Source organism: Canis lupus, chromosome 24 (assembly GCF_003254725.2).
Source record: "Canis lupus dingo isolate Sandy chromosome 24, ASM325472v2, whole genome shotgun sequence".
In the NCBI taxonomy this organism is placed as follows: domain Eukaryota; kingdom Metazoa; phylum Chordata; class Mammalia; order Carnivora; family Canidae; genus Canis; species Canis lupus.
Genome location: NC_064266.1, coordinates 46,985,823 through 47,003,906, shown reverse-complemented (window position 1 = coordinate 47,003,906; position 18,084 = coordinate 46,985,823). Strand labels below are relative to the sequence as shown.

At 66.6% G+C, this 18,084-nt stretch overlaps 2 long non-coding RNA genes across 2 annotated transcripts; one reads left to right on the top strand and one right to left on the bottom strand.

Moving 5' to 3' along the window:
• The first annotated feature begins 2,365 nt into the window (after positions 1-2,365).
• Positions 2,366-14,784, top strand: LOC112674254 (uncharacterized). The gene is made up of 3 exons (XR_004808924.2): positions 2,366-2,798; positions 13,910-14,206; positions 14,431-14,784. It is a non-coding gene; the product is annotated as an uncharacterized LOC112674254 (long non-coding RNA).
• LOC112674253 (uncharacterized) lies at positions 3,096-4,868 on the bottom strand. The gene is made up of 3 exons (XR_003145347.3): positions 4,613-4,868; positions 4,131-4,253; positions 3,096-3,276 (listed from the first exon to the last, which is right to left on the bottom strand). It is a non-coding gene; the product is annotated as an uncharacterized LOC112674253 (long non-coding RNA).
• Positions 14,785-18,084: the final 3,300 nt, after the last annotated feature.

The following is an 18,084-nucleotide window of genomic DNA, read 5'->3' as shown; positions in this document are numbered from 1 at the left end:
GCTCCTGCGCTCCCCTAAGCGCCACCTCGGGCCTCCCCCACGGGCCTTTGTTCCCGTGCACAGGGCGAGGTGAGGCAGCCCCAGCCGCCCGCAGGCCTCTGCGCCCCTCTCCTTCCCTCCAGGCCCACCCGACCCACACCTTGTGCCTGAGAGCAGAGCCCACTGCCCTCCCCGCCTGGTGCACCGCCCTGCACCCTCCCTCTTCGGCCCTCTACCCCCACAGCCTGGGGAGCCCCCCACCAGCCGCTCTGCCCCCACCCCGCCCCCTCCTCAGCCCACCAGGACGTCCCTCCCCCTTTGGTGCAGCTTCAGCCTGACCCTTGGAGCCGCAGCCTCTCGTCCTCTGCAGGGTCAGGGTGACGCTTCTCTCTAGCCAGAGACGTGCAACGTCCCGCCCCAAACACACTCATCCACACGGAAGTGGAAGCCTCGCCTCCCCCAGCCCAGCACTGAGGAAGGCCCCTCCAGCCTGTGGGGCTCACCGCCATAGCCAGACGCAGGCTGGACCCTCAGTGGTGGGCTGGAGGGCAGGGGACCCGGGGCAGCTGGCACTTGAAGCCTCGTCAGGGACTGTGTCGCTCTGGGCCTCCGTCAGTCAGCGTGGTGGAGGACGCTGGACGCTCGTGTCACCCTACTAGGACGGGGCACAGCCCCTCCGGCGGCAGGGGACCCGCTGTCCATGGTGTTGAAACCAACCCTGAAGCAGTCTCCCCTCCCACCTGGCCTCTGGACCTTTCACCCCGTCCTCTCCCACCCAGGGGTGCCAAGTGGACACCCACCCTCCAGCCTTGGCTTCCCGGAGAGGCCCAGGCCGGCTCTGGCTTCTAGCTCCCTGAAGCTCGTTGGCATTCTGGGGGGGTCCTCAGGTTTACAGACTGGACCCCAGATCTTCCTTCGGGTCCCTCTTCCACGGGGCTGGCTCCAGGTGGTCCCGGGCAGGTCACCACCCCTCGCCCCCGCTCCCTTCCCGGCCGGCACTGCACGCCGCCCCTCTGCGTCCTCTCCGCAGGCGGGGCAGATGTGGGGGTGCTGCGCTTCTTCTCTAGGATCAGCCCAGATTTTTGCGCAGCCGGCAGGCATTTCCTCTTTGCCATTTTTACATTTCAGACCTGAGCACCGAGGCTCAGCCCTTCGTTCCCGGTACCCAGCGACCCGTCACCCTGGCCCCCTGGGAGGAAGGGCGGCCCCGGGTGTGGGGTGGAGCCCGCCCCACCTCCACCCTGCCCGCCCGGCTTCCCCCTTCTGAAGGGCCTGCAGCCTCCGAAGGTCTGGGCAAGTCAACTTACTGCTGCCAGGCCCCGGCGCGGGTTTGTGCTCCCGTTGGGCGGGCGCGGGCCCAGCCTCCCCGCGCCCAGCCTCGCTGCGCCCCGCACCTGCTCTCCGCCGCTGCCCACGCCGCAGTCTCTCCCCGGCACACAAGATTTTGTGTCTGTGGATTTATTTGCGAGCTCCTCGGCTGGGCGTGAAGGGCGCAGGGAGGCGGCGCAGCCGGGGTGGCTCAGGGCTCCGGGTCCCAGGCAGCCGCCTCCACGCGCACAAAGGCCCCTCTCGCCACGGGCCGGCAACTTGGAGACGGGTCAGGTGTCTTCCTGGGGGCGGGACGTGGGCTGAGACCCCCTCCCCCTTCTCTCCCCTCCGCCTTCCTCGGAAGCCTGCGAATGGAGAATGGCGTGGGATTAAGCAAACCCACAGAAACCGGTGAAGAACCCCCGCCCTCCCGGCTCCTGCTGCCTCGTCACCCGCCCCCGCCCCTCCTGGGCGCGAGGCTCCGCGCTCCTCCAGAAAGGGGTGGGGCCGTGGTCACATCTGGGAACAGCTGGCTCTTGGCTGCTTGACCTTTGCCCCCGTTCCCAGGTGGGGGAGGAGGGGACTGGGGTCTTCCCATCTGCAGGGGGTGGGGGAGAGACCGGTGTGGCTGGAGGTGCTCAGTGTGGATGAAGCCTGGGGAGGGGAGGCTGAGGCTTCCAGCCTAAGGGAGGAGGGGACAGTTTGCAAGGGGCTCCAAGCCCAGTCCCTGCTCTGGGTCCCCTGTAGCCACAAGATGGTCCACAGCTTCCAACCCCGACCTGGGAGGCCCCACCCACAGACCTGCCCTGTGGGGAGGCCCAGATCCCCTCCATCCACACGTCTCCCCTGAGGGACAGACGCACCCAGGTCCTGGCCCTGGTGCCTGAGCACCTCCCCATTCCTCCCACAGCCAGACTAAGGCCCCCAGGGGCGGGGCACGGGCCAGGAGAGGGACCCTCTGGGCGCCCGCTGCTCCTTCTCCACCCCACGTGCTCAGAGCGTGCTTGGCCCGGCTGCCTCTCCCCGTATGACTAGGAGGTGGGGGTACCACACAGCAAACCCCCCAGCTCAGGCTCAGGTCCCCGCCTGGAGCCAGCCGCCTGTTCCTTGGCTTAGGTCTGGGCTTAGGTCTGCACAGGGCCAATTTGGGGAGGAGGAACTTGCCCTTTGAAGCTGGTGGGGGCCAGGACCCCCAGCACGCTTGAGTTCCCCCGGGTGGGAGAGGCCACCACAAAGGCTGTGATTGTGAGCCAGGCCAGGCACACAATGGGGTGGGCCGCCCAGGGGCCAGGGCCCCTGCTTGGAGAAGAGGCCACAGCCCCTTCCCTGCCGCTCCCGCCCCTGGCTCCCTCCTCCCCGGCCCCGCCCAGCCCCACCGGGAGAGACGGGCGGACCCAGGGCCCAACAGGCGCAGAGCGGCTCCACCCGATCCCTGAAGGGTTGGTCTCTGGACCCGAGGGCTGTGGAACCTCTGGACTGCTGGCACGCCGGGGGCTGCTGCGGGAGGCCAGGTAAGTGCCGCACCTGGGCGGGGCCAGGCCAGTGCCCTGGAGGCCAGTGCAGTACCCCTAGGCCGCCGTGAGGGGAGGCGGGATGCCTGGCCAGTGGCGGGAACAGGCCTTTTGTTCCCCGAGGCGCCCCTGCTGGACCTCCCCGAGCTTCCAGGCAGCTCTGTGGCCACCCAGCTAGGAAGCAGAAGCAAGGCCAGTTGCCTCCCCACCAGCCTCCCAGCCCCTACCCCCCTCCCCTCCCCGGGCTGACCTCTCCACCCCACTGGACTGGGTCCAGGCTTTGGAGCGGTCCCAGAGGCTGTGTTGTGGGGAGGGAGCCCGGGCCGGCCCCCACTGGCCTCACCTAGGGTCCTGGTGTCCTCAGAGTGGCCCTGGAAGGCAGGGTGGAGGGCTCACCCCCACTCCTGTCCCCCAGAAAGCACTTCAGAGCCCTGGAACGGGCCTCTGGGGTCCGGTCTCCCTGGGATTCTTGCAGGGCCTGCAGGGCGCAGAGATCTCTGGCTGCAGGGCCCGGCCCCTAGGGTGGCAGGCAGGATGCCCTGGGCAAGGACGCCCTGTAAAGCCACATTCCTTCTAGAACCTGGGAGCTAGGGGCAGGGACACCCTTGGCCTCAGGTCTCCTTCCATGGGGCCCCTCCCCACAGCCAGCCTGGCCCGGGGTGGGGGCGCTTGTCTCCTGAGTGCTCTGCTCAGGGGCTTTGTTCATCCTCCTTCCCCGGGGGGCCGCCCACCCAGCGGGGCAGCAGGTGAGGAGGGCCGGCTCCCCCCTGGGGGCCAACCCCACCTCTGAGTGGGGGCGGGAGTGCCCGGCCCTCAGCCGGCCCCCATCATGAGGCAGAGGGTTCAGCCCAGGGGGTGGCCTGCTCTGAGCCTGCCCTGCTGGGTGGCCCCCGCCCCCTCGGCTCCCAGGGCCCACACGAGGGCGTCCCACCGCAGCGCCCCCGAGCCCGGCCGGCCCACAGCGGGTCCTGCACGTGGGGTCCTGGACGGCGGGCTGGGGACAGCAGGAGCCCCTCGGCTGGGCCGACGCGACCAGATCTGGTCACGGGATAGGACGCAGTGCGGCTGGCCCGCTCGGGTCCCCGTGTGTCTCCTGTCCCGCAGTCTGGCCTCGCCCACCCTCAGCTCTGCCCCCCAGCTGTCTCTCCTTCGCTGGCTGTCTCCCGGCCACCCCGTCTCCTTCCCTCTCTGGCCCGGGACCTCTCCACCTCTGAGAGTCTCTGGCTCCCTCCTCCTCCCTGATCCACACCTGCCTCCAGGGCCGGGCCATCTGCTTCTCGTGACTGATTCTGGCAGGAGAGTGGGGTCCCTGGGGGGGCAGGGGCCGCTTACCCTCGTCTGCTCTCGGGCAGGAGCATGCTCCTGCTTTCCTCTTCAGGGGTGGCCCCTACACAGCAAATCCAAAGTCATGGGAACTGTCCCACGCAGGGAGGCCTGTCCAGAACGTCCTTGCCCCTAGGAGATAGCCCCCCACGTGTTCCTGGGACCCAGGTGTCGGGAGGGGGTGGGAGGTCACCGCGAGCCCGGGTCCCTGGGCCGAGCAGGACAGCGGGCCCCAGGAAAGTCAGCCCTCTTGTCTGAGCGTGGACCCCGGGGAGGGGCAGGAGAGCCCCCTGCCCGTTCCACAGGGGCCCGGGGCTTCGTGCTGCAGGTGCTGTGGGCCGGGGGTGGCCGCCGAGCTGGGGCCGCGTGTCTGGGAGCTCAGGGAGGAAGGTGTGGGGAGGGACGTGGGGCCGGCGGACGGGGACCTGCCCAGCGGCGGGTGCAGGAGATGCAGTAGGGTGCCCCAAGATCCGGGTCGGGGGGTTGCCCACCTCGGGCTGGGGATGTGCACAAGGGCCTGGGGGCGGTGGGCCTGCGTCACACGGGAGGCTTCGATGTCCGTGGCGTCCAGCGAGGCCTTCCCGGTGTCCACCCGCTGTGTGCTTCCTGAGCGCAGGTGCTAGTGGTTTCCCACCAGTGGGATGTAAAGCTCCCTGAGGCACAGTCCCTTAATGAGAAGAGTGGACGAGAGACCAGGAGGGGAGCGCTGGGCGTCTGCCGGGGGGCCTCCTTCCCGGGGCGGGGGGCTCGCGGTGTCCGCACAGAAGGCTTCCGTCAGCCTTGGGCTCGCCAGAGCCAGCCCGGTGGGAGGTGCGCCCGGCGTGGGTGCGGAGCTGGGGGGCTGGAGGGCCGGGCTGCCTGCGGGGAGAGGCTCCGGGGGACGGGGGACAGTGTTCAGCACTGAGCCAGGCCCCCGGGGGTCTGCAGGGCTGAGCGGCCGCTGGGCGGGGCAGAGGCAAGGACGGCCGTGGGCGCGCTGTGGGGACTGTCACGGCCTCCCTGGGCCGCCCACAGCCCTCTTGCTCACTGGACGCTCCCCAGGAACGCGCGCGGGTGCCGACTCTGACGCGGTGTGTGGGCGCGAAGCTGGTGTCCCCTCAGGTGTGGCTGTGTGCTGCCCCGTCTGCCCTCGGCGGCTGCACGTTGGCCCTGGGCTCCCTGGGCTCCACGCCTCTGGCTTCAGGTGGCCTTGGTCGTGGGAGGCACGAGCCAATCCGAGGGTGGAGGCCGGGCGAGCGTCTACCCAGTGGCCCACTTGCGAGCGCCCTGTCCTGCCCCGCGAGCTTCCCTGGCTGTCCGTGGCCCACCTGCCCCTGCCCACGCCGTGGTCCGTGCCCCTTTTCAGAGCCTCCCACGTCACCGCGCCGCACGTGCCCCTGCCCTGGCTGTCGGCTTGACCTGCAAGCACCGAGGTGGTGGCAGCTTGTCCTGCCGGCCAGGCACGGGCACGGGCACGGGCACGCTGTGCTCCAAGAGGCCTCCCCGGGCTCCCCCCGGCTGGGGACCAGGAGAGAGGCTGATGGTGAGATTGCAGGGAAAGAAGGGGGGCAGGGGAGGAGGGGGAGGGCTTCCAGGGCCAGCAGCCAGGGCTGCCCCGGGTGCCTCCTTCTCCAGGCACGGAGGTGGGGGGAGGAGGACGAGGGAGCCTAGGGCCCAGGGGAGGGGTGGGAACCGAGCCCCTCCCATTCTGTGCCTTCAAGCAGCGCCCCCCTCCTGGCCCTGGCTGCAGGCGGTCACGTGGGGGTCGGGGTGCTGGGGACACGATGGGTCCCTGGGGGGAGAGTCATTACCTGTGTGCAAGAGGACTCCGCTGGGGGGCAGCGGCCGTGCCTGCGGGCCTTGCGTGAGCCCGGCTCAGCCCAGGAGGCGCCGGGCGTGTGTCCAGGGCACTGCTCCTGGCAGGGGCGTGGGGACCTGGTCCCTGCTGGCCCTGCCGTCGGCCCCCCCATGGGCCCGGTGTCCACGGTTTGCTTTAATTCAAAGCTGAGGCATCGGGGCTCTGCCTTGGTGTCTCTTCCCTCCTGTCCCCGCGGGACACGCCGTCCTCCAAGCCGCTGTGGCTGCAGCTCTTTCTGGGGCCTCGCAGGGCAGGAGTGCCATGAAGGACGCGCGCGACAGAGCTGTGTCCCCTGCTCTGAGGGGAGCTGCTGTGTGGGCGTGTGCTGGCCTGTCCATCGTGGACGGGGCCCCGGGGCTCCCCCCCCAGCTCCCAGCCACGTGCCCTCTGCCTTCCTCCAGGAGGTGACTTGGGGCAGCCACACGGACCAGACCCTGCTGCAAGCCCGGGAGGCCGCACACGGCCCGCCCAGACCCCAGCAGGGACACGGGTTGGGGCGACGGCGGGAGGGGGTGCGGGGCCTCGTGGAAGGTTCCCACGACGTTGTCAGTGAGAGGCCGCGCTGCGGGGGGCTGTGCTGGGTGCTCCTGTCGGAGGTGACCCCACACAGACCCTGCGGCAAGGGGCTCCCTGCCCCCGCCCGCCCCTCGCCCTCCTGAGACCCTGCAGGGCCCGCCCCAGCCCCTGGAATTGGGCGGCCACCCTCGGTCACCTGGGCTGCTGTCCCGACACGGGCTGGGCCTGGCCTCATGGGCCCAGGGTGGGTCCTGGAAGCAGACAGGCCTGGGCAGCTTCCCCGGGTTCCCTCCTCGCCACCTCGCCTCGGGGTCCTCACCTGAGACTGGGGACAGCGGCAGCTCCTGCCCTCCGGGCTGGGAGAGAATTCAGCGGGGATGGGGGTTTCCTTTGTAGAGATAACGTTTGAATGAAAGTGCAAGCCCCGCAGGGCGTCCCGGGAAGCCTTGTTCAGCGGCGCCTTCTCCGGTTGGGAGCGACCTGCCTGATCGGGGCATCGGGGTGTCTGCTCCCCGCCGGGACTGGGCAAGGGGCCAGAGGGAGGTGTCCAGAAACGGGCCAGGGGGTGGTCCTGGGACCCAGAACATCAGAAGCCTGCTGCCCTCGGCCCCCCGCCCCCGGCCCCTGGCGGGGCCTCAGGCTCGGGGCACGTGGGGGCTTCCGGCCCCCCAGACCCCCGAGGGAGCGCTGGCTGGGCTGACTCCCCGACGGACACCCGGAAGGCGCCCCCCCGCCCGCACAGGCCTTCGGGAAAAACACACTCAAGGTTGACGGGGGGCAGAAGCCCCGTATCCAACCGCCAATGTGGGGTCTGCGTCAGCCTCACACCCCACGGTCTGGGCGGTGGGGACTCAGGGAGCCGCAAGGGGCAGGTTCGAGACCCCCAGGACTGGGAGCGTCCACGTCCGCCTCTCGTGCCGACGGCCTTCCGGCAATTCTGGACCTTGAGAGGGCCCCGCTCTGATCTGGGCGCCGGCCTTATCCGCAGGACGAGGAGGGCTCAGCATCCTCCAGGGCTCCCCGCTGATTTCCCCACCCCGAGGCCTGTGGGGCGCCAGGCCTCCCGCCCCCTCCTCCCCGTGGGCCTGGGTCACCTGTCCCCACAGCACTGGCCAGGACACCCCGTCCCAACCCCAGCGACGGCAGGGCCTCTCTGTGCCGTGGTCCCCCAGCAACCCCGCCTCTGCCGCCCCCGGGCTGGGACCCTCCTCTCCTGGAGCCCCCACCCGCCAGCAATCCACTCCCCAGCGACACACGGTCCTCTCTGGGTGCTCCCCCAACCGGCTTCCCGAGTGTGCCCTGCAGGACGGGCCCTGCCTCCCTGTCTGGTCCCCACCCTCATCTCCCTGGCCCCTCCACCCGGCCCCCACCCGCAGCAGCCCCCCCACCCCGGTCCCCCCAGGCTTCCATCTCGATCCCAAGGTTTGATGCGACACCGGGCGTGTTTGCCTGTTGGCAGCTTCCCCGTCACGTGCACTAGGCCCCCTGGGAGGTGGGTGGCCCTGCCTGCCGCCCCCGATTGAAGGGCCCATTCCCCGGGGACTCGGAGCTGTGAGCGCCGCTTGCCTGGCTCGGGAGGGCAGGAGCTGCTGACGTCCCCACGTCTCAGATGAGGACCCCGAGGCTCGGGTGGCGAGGAGGGAACCCGGGGAAGCTGCCCAGGCCTGTCTGCTTCCAGGTCCCACCCCGGGCCCATAAGGCCAGGCCCAGCCCGTGTCGGGACAGCAGCCCAGGTGACCGAGGGTGGCCGCCCAATTCCAGGAGCTGGGGCGGGCCCTGCAGGGTCTCAGGAGGGCGAGGGGCGGGCGGGGGCAGGGGCGGGTGGAGGGAAGGCAGGGAGGACGTGGGGCCATCACAGACCCCCTCTCCTGCCGGGACGCTGGAGGCCCGAGGGTGGGACAGCGGATGGGGGAGAGGCGGGCAGAGTGCCGGGGCCGACCGGGCGGGGCTGGGAGGCATTTGTGGAGGTGGCCCCGCTTCTCTTCTCTGTTCTCCGTGTGGTAGGACGTCCTGGCGGCACCAGGGGAGGGGCCTCGTGAGTCTCTCTGGCAGAGACACGGGCTCAGACGGCAGTGGCCCCTCGGGGCCCTTAGCTGGTCAGGGGAGGTCGGGACCGGGAGTGACCGGGCATCCTCTCCCCCGTGTGCCCACAGAGATCTCTCGGTCTCGGCAGCGCTCTGCGTGGCCACGTGGCCCGTGAGCTGCTGGCCGCTAGCTGGTGTGGCTGGATCCCGGCCCACGAGGCGGCGTGCGGGGCTCGGGGCCCCGGAAGGCTGGGGGCCTGGGGGGGCATCTCCTCCAGACTTGGGGAGAAGGCAGCTGAGGCAGGGTCTGGGGAAGCCGCGTTGTGCTCCCAGGGCCCGTGGGGATGGGGACCCGCGGCTGTGTCTCCAGGGGAGGGTCTGCAGAGTCCCGCGAGCAGGATTCAGACTCGGGAGGGCCCCGCGGTGGGGTCAGGGCCCAGAGGGGCCAGCGGCTGGGCCCGCCTGGCGCCTGCTCCGGTTAGTGCTGGGCAGGGGCCACAGCACCCTCCCCTGGACCACACGTGGCCAGGCCCGGGGGGTCTTCTCATGGGGGTCCTGGTGTTTCCCGCTAGGGGTGAGGAAGCTGAGGCCCTGCAGGTAGAGTGTGTCCCCCGCAGCCCTGAGCGCTGGGCCTTCACCCCCGGTGGCAGGTGGCCCAGGGGAGGACAGGCTTGCTCTGCTGAGCCCGGCCTCCTGGGACCCGCAGCCCCGGCCTGGCCATGTGGGTTGGTCAGCAGCCAGGCCAGGGGGCGGCCACTCGAGGTCCCGTCTACGGCTGGTGTCAGAGTAAAGAATGACGCAGATAAGTTTCCGTTCCGAGGACAGTGGGGAAGCTACGGGGTTCTCGTGCTCCCGAGCATCCCCTGTGCCCCGGGCCCAGAGCAGTGTGGTGGCACAAGGCCTGGACCCTCCCCCTCGAGCTTGGAGCCGGCAGGCCTGGGTGGATGGGCAGGTCTCATCTGTCCTTAAACACACACAAAGAGCCAAGACAAGGATGGATGTGGAGGCACAGGCTCCTCGGGGAGCCCCCAGGGCCGCATTCCAGCGGGGGTGGGGGACAGATGCCCCAGGAGCCTGGAGGGTCACACAGCTCAGTCCCCCTCCCCTCCCCTCCCCCAGCCCCCACCCCTCCTTCCTCTCGTGGCCAGAGCTCACCTGGCTACCCCCAGATTTGGATTAAGTGCTGCCCATGGAGCTGGCCTCCCAAGTGGCCCCAGAGAGCAGCAGGGGACACACACGGGGTGGGCTTCTGAGGCCCAAGGGAAGGGGAGACAGGAGGGACCAGGCACAGAAACCCACCTCTCCCCATGGCCAGCTCTGAGGTGCAGCCTCTCTCGAAAACTTGATGGGAGTGGGCGGGGGGGGGGGTTGTCTCGTCCTCTGGGCGTCCGGCTGGGATGGACTCCCTGCAGAAAGTCCTCAGGGTGGCCCGTGGTCACACGCTGCCCCCCCACCTTGTCCCCCAGAGTTCCTTGGCTGAGTTTCTGGTCCCTGCCCAAGGGTTTGTAACCCTTGCCTCAGGCTCTGCCTTCTGGGGACCCGGGCTAAGACAGGGACTGAGGCCCCAGGAAGTGGCTGGACTGGCATGGGAGACACTGGCTGAGTCTGTGGTCACTGCTCCATCACCGCCCCTGTCGGGGAGCGAGGAGCGAGGGAGGGAGTGGACGTGACCTTCAGGAATCCCACTGCGATGTTCTTGGGTCCTGGGCAGGAATTTACACCCCGCTGCGGCCCCAGGGCCTGACTGCAGGGTGGCCGGGACGCCAGAGCTGGGACTGGCAAGACCCAAGAAGTCTGACTGTGTAGACCACTCCCGGAGCCAGGAGGGAAGTCAGGGGAGCCCCCCCTGTGGCCGCCCAGCGGTTAGAAGAGAAAACGGATCCAGGACTATTGGAGCCACCAAGTGGTTAATTGGCTTTGCCTCCATCAGTGCCATGAATATTCATGAGGCGCGCTGTCCTCATCAGGCCGGGTCTGCATCCAGCGCCCCCCGCGCCGAGCCTGCTATACCCGGTCTATACCCGGTCGGCGCTGACAGCCGCCAGCCCGCACGCAGCCCTGATTGGCCCGGCTGCTCTCCCAGATGCCATAGCAACCCTGGCTGGTTGCCTAGCGATTCATCCCTCTCTTCCTTTTTCCCTAAAGCCCGAGCCAGTAATCCATAGGCTGCGGTGGAAACGTCTTTGTGCCGTGGTGTGTGCACGTGTGTACCTGCGTTTGCACACAGGTGTGTCTGGGTGTGTGTGCAAGGAGGGAACGGAAAGGGGCTGTCCTTCCACCAACAGACCTCAGACCCTTGGGGCGCACCTGTGCGGCCCCGCTGCCTGCCTCCCCTGCCCTGCGCTCAGTCTGGGTGTCCTGGCACCTCCCTTCCTTGGGGACGGTGGTGATGAAGGCCCAGGCTGCAGGCCCAGGTGCGACGTCCTCAGATGCCTGCTGCACCACCTCCCAGCCGGGTCCCCGAACCCCAAGTCCTCGGGGGCCACGGGTGCATGTCTTCAGCACCCCCACCCCGCCCTGTGAAGGGACGATATGACAATGCCCAGGCTCTGTCCTTCTGCTGCTTCATGGGCCAAACTGTCAGCTTCACGCACTGGGAAGAGCAGGAGTTGACTGGTGCTGCGATAGGGCCTGCGTCCGGGGCCCGGCTGCCAGCACCAGGCCAGGGGGAGCCGAGGGCCAACCCTGCTCCGTCCTGGCCAGTCCCCTCGGAGGGGCTTCTAGTGGACATTGGGTCCAGCCCCTTGGGAAGAAAGTTGGTGGGAAGACTCTCTGATTGGCGTTGCCATTTCTTTCTTTTTTTTTAAGATTTTTTTTTTTTTTAGATTTTCTTTATTTATTCATGAGAGACACAGAGAGAGAGAGAGAGAGAGGCAGAGACACAGGCAGAGGGAGAAGCAGGCTCCATGCAGGGAGCCCGATGGGGGATTCGAACCCAGGACCCCAGGATGAGGCCCTGGGCTGAAGGCGGGCGCTAAACCGCTGAGCCACCCGGGCTGTCCTGCTTCTTTTGTTTAGAAAAGACGTAGGAGAATTTGAAACCGAGGATGTTGCAATACCACCTGGACGAGTTGGGAGTCCCGACCAGAGGTGGGAGGGGCCCGGGTCTGCACAGCACCCCCACCCCCGACGGCAGGCCCGGGCGCGGACCCTCTGGGTGCCGAGCGCAGCCCTCTAGGACGCGGGGCCCTGTCTGCCCGGCCCATGCAGGCCGGGAGAGCACGGCCGGAGCAGATGGCGCTGGGAAGCCAAGGCAAGGTTCCCCTGGCCACGGGGAAGCGGGTGGGAGGCCCGCTCGCCTTCCAGAGGGATGTGGCGAGGTCACGGTCCCCGGGGGAGGAGACGGGGGATTGCAGCAAGAGCCCTGCAGATGCGCTAAACTTCCTTTATTTTGAGACTTTAGAGAACTTAAGTCTTTGACGTCAATAGTGCGTCAGGATCAAGAAATCAGGAGAATTGGACCCAAAGTCAACCACTAACATTTAATCGGGTCATGAGACAGCAAAGTAGAGCAAACTGCTCCCCCGCACGCACAAGCACGTATTTCTGCTTTACCCCGAGGGGGCGTCTCAGCTGCCATCTCCTCCGGGGCGGTGTGCGCGTGTGCACTTACACGTGTGCGTGTGTGTGGGAGGCGCTCGGGCTGCCTGGTTCGACAGCGCAGGCCCATCTCTCACGAAAACCCCACAGCGACGTCATCTCTGACTGATGGGGGGGAGGGCAATGGGACTTGCTCCCTGGGGCCCCGGCGGCCCGACGGCAGTTGTTCGATGTGGACCAAGGCGCAGGATGCGCGATAGCCGGGTGGCAGGGCCGGGGGTGGCGGGGCCGTTCCCACGTGCTGGTGGGAGGTTTGGCGAACGTGAAGATCCTCTTGGGGCAAGTGGGAGGCCCCAAGAGGTGCCGGGTGCTGGGCCCTGGGAACCCTCCCCCGTCTCCCCGAGAGTCCCTCCGGGTGGGCAGGGGCTGCGCTCTCCGTCCCAGGGTGGGTGAGGTCACCAGGTGGGGGGCCCTCAGCGGGTCCAGGAGGAGCATGACCCGTGCGTTTTCCAACCAGCCCAGCTTTGTGCTCCTAAGGCGCTTGCTCCCCGAAAAGCCCAACGTGGGGAGCCTCGGAAGGCAGCGCCCAGAGCCTCCTCCAGAACCTCAGGGATTAGGGGCCACTGCCACGGCTGCAGACCTGGGGCGGGGCAGGGCGGGGCGGCTGGGTGGTGGGCACAGGTGTGGGTGCAGCTGGCTTCAGCAGCAGTAGTGAGGTGAGGGGGCCTGGCCAGCCAGGGAGACGTGGAGGGGGGAACGTGAGCGAAGGCAGGGCAGCGGGACCTGGGGTGGCTGGACTCAGGACAGGACCCCGTGCCCGGGGGAGCTCAGGGGTCCTCCTTCCCCTGGTCTGTGGATGGAGGGGCGAGGTCAGGGCCGGCCACCCCGCTGGGCATCCCCACCTCCCACCCCAGCAACCGGGGGAGCCTGCGGCATGGAGTTGGCCATGTGGGTGGGTCCCGCAGCAGGGAGGCGCCTCAGGCTGGTTCTCCAGGGCGACCTGGGGATGTGGAGGGGCAGAGGACCCTGGGGCTGTGGCAGACGGGGTGGGGGGGGCTGGGGCTCCCGTGGGGGGGGCCATGGACGCCTGCCCCCGGGTGAGCGCCTGCCCCTGCGTGGCTCCCTCCCCTGGGAAGGCCAGAGAGGCTCCACTGCAGGAGGGAGCCAAGCCCAGGGGTGCATCCAGTCCACGTGCCCCTCTCTGGAGGCCGAGCCCACACTTCAGGGCTCCAGGTCAGGGCCTGGGCATCTGTGGAACTCAACGTTCGGGGGGTCTGTGTGCGGGTGTGCGTCACGTGTGTGATAAGACGTCACAGCCAGGAAGCACGACATCAGTGCGCGGGCCTGGGGGTGTCTGGGCCAGGCGAGGACAAGAGGAGGCGCGGAGGCCCAGCTAGGGGGGCTTCACCTCCAGGGCTGGACGTGTGACCATGTCCCATCCTCTGTGGTGTTTGGAGGTTCAGGAGAAAACAGGGGATGGAGAGGGTCGGGCCCCCACCTTCCCCTTGAGCTGATGCTCAGAGCCCCCCTCGGGAGTGTGGAGGGTGGCCGACAGCTGGGGGCGGGGGGCACAGCCAGGCAGGGGCCTGTCTGGGGCTCCACAGACCTCCAGGGAGGGAAGGCTGGCCCCAGGGGCGGGGGTGGGCGTACTGTGGGCCCAGGAGGGGGCCCTGCTTGGGGTTCAGGCCTCCAGAGAATTGGTTGGTGTGTTCCCGGTGCGTGGACCCCACCCCTGTCGCCGGGCCTGGACCTCCCGCGTGGCCCATAGCCACTCCCACAGGCCCTGCAGGTGCCTGCCCGCTGCCAGGCTCCCCGAGACGGGGCGGGGGCCCAGTGGGCCCTCTGCCGAGCACGGACCTCACCCCCTTCAGGGAGGGACGCTGTCCCACGGACACTGAGGCCTCGGTGGACCCCATGCCGGGTGCCGGGAATATCCACATGAAGGCAGAAGCCCACGCAGCAGGGACTGCTCACCCCGCCCTCCTGCCCCACAGCCCGAGGGTCCCCGGGGCTCGGCCTGCGGAAGCCCGTCCAGCTTCTGACCAGGGGCCCGCGCCCAACTCCAGCGAGCGTTGCTGAAGCACGTGGCCATCGTGTGGTGTCACGGGCCGTGTGGCTGCGCCCCAGGACTGAGCGTGCACCCCTGAAGCACGGCGGCTGGCTCAGGGGTGAGCCCCCTGGAGGGAGGGCCGGGCCCGCTCAGCCGGGTGGTGGCGGGGGGCACACAGCTCTCTGGGAGGAAGAAGGATGGGGGGTTGGCGGGCTCACTGTGTAGTGGGACACTTCCCTTGTCTTGGGTGTGTTGTCTGATGACAGCTCTGTTGGCGCGGCTCACACACCCTGTGTTCACCCGTTAGCGTGCGCAATGAAGCCATTTTCACTGTATTTGCAGAGTTGTGCAGCCATCATGTGCCCGTCAGTCTGAAACCTGGTGCCGTACCCACTGCTCTGCACCCCCTCCTCGGCCGGAGGCAGCCACCGAGCCACTTGTTGTCTTAGGAGTTGCTTCCTCTGGACAGCTCGTGGAAGCAAAGCTGCAGCATGCGACCTCTTACGTCTGCCTTCTTTCCCTCAGCATGATTTCCAGATTCATCCGTGTCGTAGCTCTGTCAGCGCGTTGTTCCTTTTAATGGTTGAATAATATTCCTTTGTACAGATTTTATTTCTTTACTCATCGTGTGTTAGACATTTGTGTTGCTTCTACTTTTTGGCCACTTTGAATAAAGCTGCTATGGACATGTGTGTATGAATTTTCCTGTGGTTGCATGTTTTCATTTCTCTTGGACATGCACCCATGAGTGGAATTGCTGGGTCACAGGGTTAGTCTGTTAGTTTTTTGAGGAACTGTACTATTTTGGGTTCCCATGAGCAGTGTAGAAAGGTTCATCTGGCTTTTCAATTATTCTTATTCTCTGGAGACTAAAGTCATCCATCCATCCACCCACCCCTCATCCATCCATCCACCTATCCATCCATTCATTTGTCCATCCATCCATCCATGCACCCACCTATCTACCCACCCATCTATCCACTTACCCACCAAACCATCCATCCATCCATCCATCCATCCATCCATCCATAGATCAATCTGTGTATCTATCTATCTATCTATCTATCTATCTATCTATCTATCCATCTATCTATCTTCCATCCATTCATCCACCACCTATCTCTACTTATCCAATCACTCACTCATCCATCCATCCATCCATCCATCCGCCCTCCACCTATCAATTCACCATCCATCCATCATCCATGAGTTCCCTGAGCACCTTCTGAAACCCAGGCCTAGGCAAATGAGCTGTGGAATTCAGTGGGGTCGTGGCTCTCTGCCCTCCAAATCCCAGGAGGGTCTTTAGGCTCGGAAGCACAGTGACGGGCACATGCACCCACATCCAGGGGTCGGTGTCTTCCTGCAGCTTTTCTTGCTTTTAAAAAAAGAATGTGCAGAGGATGAGCCATGTAATTTCAGGCCCTGGTTGATGCTCTAGTTCAGCCACTGCTGTCCCCGCCAGGGCTCTCCCCACCCTGCAGAGCCCCCATCCAGGCCAGCCTATCCCAGAAGCCTTCTAGGCCAGCAGCTTATGAAACTTAAATGTATGCTTGAGTGACCCACAGGATTGGGGGGCACTGAGATTCCGCATTTCCCACAAGCCCCCGGGGGGCCGGTGCTGCAGGACACTAGGGAACAGACCCGGAGCTCTCCGCGTGTCCTCCTGGCCGTCCGCACCTGGAGATGCCCCGTACTTGATGAGGTCCTATTGGTGCGGGTGGACATTTCTCTCATCAGACGAACCTCCCCTCCCACACACCCTGCAGCTGGAAGCCCAGCTGTTCTGTCGCAGGTGTCCACAGCTTGACCGGAAGTGACTGCAGCCACAGGCCTGGTGGGAGGAGCTCAGGGGGCCGTGGAAGGACCGTCCTAGCATGGGAGTCACCCATGGTCCTGTGAGCCGCCGGGGGTCAGGGGCTCCTAGTCTCTCAGGGGAGGACCCAGGAAAGAGGCAGCTGCTGCCCACAGGTATTCCCCACAGGAGGGGCAGCCCCAGGGTGTGGCGCACGTGCCAGCGTGGGCCCTGCTGAAGTGTGTGCCCCTGTGGGCAGCTGGAGCAGCAATGCTCCTGCCAGCAGCCGGTGGCCAGCAGGGCGGAGGAGGGTGGACGCATGTCGGTAATCCCCGTTGTCCCCGGGAAACTGGTCCTCACTTAATACCTCTTGCTCCGCTGGGGCCACACCCACCTGACCGAACCACAAATAGCACCGGACACGAATCGAATCAGAGGCTTTATCTTTGGAAATTAATCCAGCTCAGAGCAGGATTAACCAGGACATCCCTGCAGACAATGGTGCCCAAGGTCAGGGGAGCCCTGGTTTCCTTGTATTTCCTCAGCTGAAGCCAGGGGGCCCCCAAAGCCCGCCCCAGCCCCACTCCTCCCTGTGCAGGTGGGGCAGGTGGGGCAGGTGGGAGGGCCCACAGGTGGCAGGCAGGTGGGGGTCCTGGCCCTCGGGAGCCGGCGCGCTCCCCAGACAGAGCTCTTCCCTCTTCACTGCCTCCCGTGGACAGAGGTTCTCAGTCCTGAGCACCGTGAGGCTGAGTCCAGCTGAGGGACTTCCCCAGCTCAACCCCCGGCAGGCCTTGGTTAACAGGGTCCCCTCGCCCCTGCTCTCCGCTCAGGTGTCTCCCCAGGGGCCCCAGCCGGTCCTCCCCCACTACACCTGCCCTGGGGCCCTGGGAGGCCCGTGAGGAGAGGCCGGCCTGCCAGGTCCTGGGGCCGCGGCCTGAGCCCTCCCCATACTTCTCCGTGTTCCACTGACCCACGTCCCTGCGCAGGGCGCCTGGGGAGGCAGCGGGGATCTCCCGTGGTGCCTTGGCTGTCCCCGGGGTGGGGACGGGACCGAAGCTGCCGGTGGCTGAGGGTCTGCAGGAACCTCGGCTCCACGGAGCAGAGACGCTGGGACGCTGGGAGACGGCTGCCTGCAGCCTCTCGCCTGAACTGGGGGAGCGTCGTGTTTTGGCTTCTGCCGTTTCCGAAAGGGCTTTTTTATTCTATATGTGAGTTTTGGAAACTGCCTTCTGTCTTCGTTTAAAAGCAGAGGGTGGATCTTTGCGGGGAAGAAGAGACCCTTGGATGCTGGCGGGAACTGGGCGACCAGAAAATGGAGGGGGGAGGAGAGAAGGGGAGGGAACGGGGCGGGGGGAGGAGAGCGAGGGGAGGGCACCGCTTCCAGTTTTCCCCTGCCCCCTCCCAGCAGCTCCAGGTAGGGCTTTGGCCCTCCTGTCCATCCGTCCGTCCGACAGAGGGGACGTGGAGGCCTGGCACCCCCTGCTCCCCCGGCGTCCCCTCCCAGGTGCCCCCAGGGCCTCTGTTCCTCCAGGCTCTTGTCCCCGGGCCTCCCACAGCCCAGACAGGTGCAGGCCGGGCAGCCAAGGGCACACGGGGCGGGGGGCCGACAGCTTCGGCCCTGCTCCCCGGTCCTCCCCTCCTCCCCCATCCTCGGTGGGCAGGGGCGCCCAGGGGACGCGGCCTGCAGAGGGAGGGTGGTCTGGCTCCTGGCCGGTGGGCTGCCGGCGCTCCAGGCATGGAAGGATTTCTGCAGGATTTCCACGGTTGCAGCTTTTACCGGTGATTGTACGGATCTCTGTGACGTCCTTGTTCATTTTCTTTGATTATGCTCTGATTTTAAACCTGGGCTCGCTAGACGGGCAGGGGTCTTGCCCCTCCACACGCGCGCACGGGCAAGAGGTACACCTTTAAACAGGGCCGCAGGCCTGGGCAGCCTGGGAGGGTCCGGCCCCGCGCACAGCACGCGGCCTTTATTACACTGTTAATTTGGAAAACAGGTCATGGAAAATTAAATTGCTTAAAATAGGTCACCAATTATAACTCTGCATTCTATTAAAATGGGAGCATCTCTGGAATCTTTGTTAGTTTATTGTAATTAAAGGCAAAATATGCAGAGTTAAGTCATTGCTGGCTCTGTGTGTTGGGTCGAGGTGGGCGCGTGGCGGCCTTGCCTCTGCAGGCGGCCCTGGCTCGCGTGGCCT